Raw genomic sequence first — 5,407 nt, forward strand, 5'->3', positions numbered from 1 at the left:
ACTGCCATATTTTTTGCCAGAAAGAGGTAGCTTCTAATTCAGACATGTTTCATTAAAATGGCCCAGCAATACTGTGAAAAATCAGCCAGACTTTAAGAGCATGAACTAAATGGGCAACAGGATGGTTGAGGATGACAGAAGCTATTATATACTTTTACCATATGAACCAGCAAAAACAATCCTTGCTATTTGCCAAATGAGTTGAAAATTTCTATCTACAAAAAAACCTGCGAACAATATTTATAGCAATTGAGTTCATAATTGCCAAAATTTGGAAGCAACCTTAAGATATCCTTCAGTAGGTGAATAGATTAAAAAAAAATTGTGCTACATCCAAACAGTGGAATATTATTCAGCACTACAAAGAAATGAGCTATTGAGCCATAAGTAGACATGAAGGAAACTAAAATACATAGTACTAAGTGAAAGAAGCCAGTCTGTAAAAGTTATGACCTGTATGTTGTCCAGCTATATGACATTCTGGAAAAGGCAAAATTATGGAGAGGGTAAAAGGATCTGTGGTTGCCAGGGGTTGAGGACGGGAGGGATGAATAGGTAGAGCACAGATTTTTAAGGCAGTGAAATGATTCTGTATGATATGGTAATGATGGATTCGTACCATTAGACATTTGTCCAAATCCAGAGAAAGTACACGAAGAGCAAACCTTAATGTAAACTTTGGACATAATAATAATGAGGTGTCAATGTAAGTTCATCAGTTGTAACGAATGCACCATTCTGGAGTGGGGCGGGGGGAGGGAGGTTGATAATGGAGAAGATCATTCCTGTGGGAGCACAAGGAGTTCATGGGAAATCTTTGTACTTTCCTCTCAATTTTGCTGTGAACCTAAAACTACTCAGAAAATGAAGTGTCTTAATTAAACAAATTCAAGCTTTCTTTTCCTCATGTCAATAATCGGTCAATGCTATCAAACATAAGAATGAAGAAACTTTTCTTTAAAGCAAAGAGACAATTTTGGTGAGGGGAAAATCTCTGGTTGCCTAACGCCCACTCTTCCTCATATAGCCTTGTTCCTGGAGAGGAAATGTGAGCTCCTAAATGCAGTCCCCGAGGTCGGTATACGTGCTGCCAATCTGTCAGGCAGGCCAGCTGTCATGCTTTCTGGCACTGCCATGCCTCTTCAGCTGGTATATGTCAAAAGTGTAGTGACGGGGAGGCTCTCCAGAAGATGCCCCTGGAGCATCTGGCTGCCCAGATCAACGGTGTTCGCTATTTACCATCACACCAAGGGCCTGAACATCTGGCCAGAGCCCAACAGAGGATGGGAAGTGTAAGGTAAAGGAGATGAAGGGTGATGGGGAAGGGTCCAAGAGGATGGGAGGCGATGGGAAAGAGGAACGTTTTGCCGAGATTGGGAGTTTCACTTACTACCAGTAGTCAAAAGTACTGTGTCCCAAACTTGAGCCCTCAGGAAGGAGATCTGCTCACCACTCTTGTCAAACAGACAGAGCTTTGGGACAAAGGCAAACAACAAGGAGCAGCTCTAAATGGCCCATGTAAGCAGGGCTTGATTGAAAGTCTTTTTCCTCCATCAAATTGAAGTTTTATTAGCAAGCCTCCAGATGCTTCTCCTTAAAACAGATTAACCAAGTTCGTTGTTCCACTTGAGATTAAGGAATGGGAACGGCAGTGTTAGAGCCAAACACATGTGAAGTATTCAAGGGCCCCAGTAGGAAATCTCCTTTGCAAATAATTTATGAGTGAGCTCTGTTATACTTTGTGTCGATCACCTTCAATGTGCCAGATCAGAATGGAGGGGCTGGGAGACTCTACTTCCCCAAGGTAGTAAACATGCGTTTATTGTCTAGAGACAACTTTGTATTGACTATAAAAGGTGGCCCCATTCTACTTGGGCAGCACTGCTCTTGAGAAGATTCTAGTTGTCTGAGGAGGACAACAGGGGGCCAGGCTAAAGCAGAGAAACAGAAAAAGAGGAGAGATTTCTATGAGAGAAGTCTTAGTAGAGAATTAATGGCTTTCAAATGACATGGGGCACCAGACGAGTAGGAAATGGACGCTGACCTCCTTTGAGAAGAGATGGTAGGTAGCAAGGGAAATCCCAAGAGGCCACTCTAATTCTCAATTCTCAATTCTCAATTTATAGCAATTGAGTTCATAATTGCCAAAATTTGGGAGCAACCTTAAGATATCCTTTGGTAGGTGAATAGATTAAAAAAAAATTGTGCTACATCCAAACAGTGGAATATTATTCAGCACTACAAAGAAATGAGCTATTGAGCCATAAGTAGACGTGAAGGAAATTAAAATACATAGTACTAAGTGAAAGAAGCCAGTCTGTAAAAGTTATGACCTGTATGTTGTCCAGCTATATGACATTCTGGAAAAGGCAAAATTATGGAGAGGGTAAAAGGATCTGTGGTTGCCAGGGGTTGAGGACGGGAGGGATGAATAGGCAGAGCACAGATTTTTAAGGCAGTGAAATGATTCTGTATGATATGGTAATGATGGATTCGTACCATTAGACGTTTGTCCAAATCCAGAGAAAGTACACTAAGAGCAAACCTTAATGTAAACTTTGGACATAATAATAATGAGGTGTCAATGTAAGTTCATCAGTTGTAACGAACGCACCATTCTGGAGCGGGGTGGGGGGAGGGAGGGGATTCTGGGACTTTTTTCATCGGGGCAAATGAAATGACTACAAATGGCCACCATTTCTGCTTCAGTTGTCTCTCAAAGTGACAGAATCTATGAAACTATGCCAAATTCTAAGAACTGTAGGCAGCATTCCTGACCCAAGCTCTCTAGGGACAGGTTCACACTTCTGTGTTTAAGGGCATCAGAATGACAGACTCGCCTAAGTCTTTCCTCAGAGACAGCACACAGGGCTCAGGGCCTCTCTCGATGTCATATGGTTTATGTAGAATGAATCACCATGGCAAAACTTCTTAGAAACTAGAATCTGAGGCCAAACACCCAGATAGAAATGAGAGGCGTTAATGTGACAATGAGTACAGTGTGTATCTGACTTTGCAGGGCTCCCAGATCTCTATTCTGCACAGAACTTGGAGCCTTCCCAGGAACTGTTGGTGATGGAGTGGGGAATTTTCCATTTGGAGAGGTGATTTTTATTATTATTACAGGCTTTTGTCAGTATTACAGAAATTGGGGGGAGAAAAAGAAAAGGAACTAATCACAAATGCTATTTACCAAACCACATTAGTCAAAATACTGCATTTTAAAACCCCTTAAGTTGTTATACATCATCATATAAGTCATCGCAAGTAGTAATACAAATTCTTGAGAGTTATGTTGACATGGAATTTGTCAGCCGAAGTGCTGGAAAATTTACCTCTGCTCATATATCTGTAGTCATATCCTCCAAAGAAATTAACATATCATAACGCTAATATTTCAAGGTAATGTTTTCTCATGAGGATGCCATATTTTATCAGTTAATATCATCTGTGTAAAAACTATTCAATTATAGTATCAAGCCATATATGATTAATATTGATTTCAGCATGGTACCAGTGACTTTGTAAGGCTTGAAAGTCTTACATTCAACTCCACAGTGAACCTGGGGAAAGAAATGAATTCATTTCTGCTAAGTAACTAAAAGGTGAGTGAACTGGGGACCCATGGGGGAAAAAGAGAAATCAAAGGACCCACTGAGAGCCAGCCAAATTTCCTAACAGTTCCAAAGCTCTGGAATTCTCCTGAGTGTTAAAAGGAGGATTAGGGGAAGAGGCTCTGTGGAAGACCCTGGGGTACAGAAGAGTGTGACTGGTAAGTGGGAAGGAGTCCCTATAAAAGTACATGGAAATGAGTAGGCTGCAAACACTCATCATCAGAAAGAATTCAGGAAAATGTTTAAAACTAGCATTTCTTTTCCTTGATGCCCATTCCATTCACTTTTATTAGTGGTTAATAAAGACTCTCTGAGGAGACCCAGATGTTAACCTTAACACACAATTATAGGAAAGTATGACAACAAGGACTTATCAAAGAGAAAGTATCAAAAAAAGGAAAAAAGTATTCCTGAAAGAAACATATATACATTATACATATTAAACACAAACATTGATACATGTATAATATATATTTTTGAGGCATATGAATATATGGAGAAGGGGTAGGGAGAACACAAATGAAAATTCAGTTTTTGAAAAGTTGCAATAACTGAAATGAAAAATTTAGCAGATTTGTCTGGGAAATAATAGAATCAGTGAAATAAAAGATAGATCAATAGAAATTATTTAATCCAAAGAACAAAGAATGAAGAAAAATTAACAAAGCCTCAGAGACCTAAGGGACACCATAAAGCATATCAACATATATTAAATGGAAATCTCAGAATGAGAAATTAGTAAGAAACAGCAGAAAAAAATTAAAGAAATTATGGGTAAAAACTTTCCAAATTTGATGAATAGTCAGAGCATACAGGATTTTTAAAGCAGTGAAATTCTCTATATGATATTATAGTGAATACATGTCATTTTATACTTGCCAAAAGCCTTAAAATGCGGGGCACCTGGGTGGCACAGTTGGTTAAGTGTGACTCTTGGTGTTGGCTCAGGTCAAGATCTCAGGATTGTGAGATTGAGCCCTTCATCGACTTCCATGCTCAGCATAGAGTCTGCTTGAGATTCTCTCTCCTTCTCCTTCTGCCCCTGCCCCTTGTGCTTTCTCGCTCTCTCTCTAAAATAAATGGGTAATTCTTTTTTAAAAAGACTTAAAATGTGTAACACCATGAGTAAACACTCATGTAAACTATGGAATTTAGGTGATAATGACACGGCATGTAGGTGCATTAGTTGCAGCAAATGTACCACTATGGGATGGGATACTGAGAGTGTATAAGGGGAAAGGATATATAGGAACTCTGTACTTTCTATTCAAATTTTCTGTGAACCTAAAACTGCCCTAAAAATGAAGTCTATTAAAAAAAAAATCCTCGATTTGATGAATAACATTAATGTACCCACCCAAGAAGCTCAACAAACTGCAAATATAGGGTAAGCACAGAGCTCCGTACATGGACATATCATAGTAAGTTTAAAGACAAAGAGAATTTCAAAAGTAGCAAGAGAAAAAATTACTTATCACATATAAGACACTTACAGAAAACAAATAACAAATGTCAGAAGTAAATTCAACCATACCAATAATTACATTAAGTGTAAATGGGTTAAACACTCCAATAAAAAGTCAGACATTGTCACACTGGATTAGCCCCAAGATCAAACTGTATGTCTTAAAGACACACACTTGAAGTTCAAAGACACAAACAGATTGAAAGTAAGAGGTTGGAAAAAATATATCATGCAAATTGTATCCATAAGAGAGTTAGAATGACAATTCTAGACAAAATACAGTGTCAGAGAAAATACACCTTAAGATTAACATAATTACTTGTGAAAA

Source organism: Mirounga angustirostris, unplaced genomic scaffold, assembly GCF_029215605.1.
Source record: "Mirounga angustirostris isolate CCGP_5_RB_7025 unplaced genomic scaffold, mMirAng1.0.hap1 SCAF_9, whole genome shotgun sequence".
Taxonomy (NCBI): Eukaryota; Metazoa; Chordata; class Mammalia; order Carnivora; family Phocidae; genus Mirounga; species Mirounga angustirostris.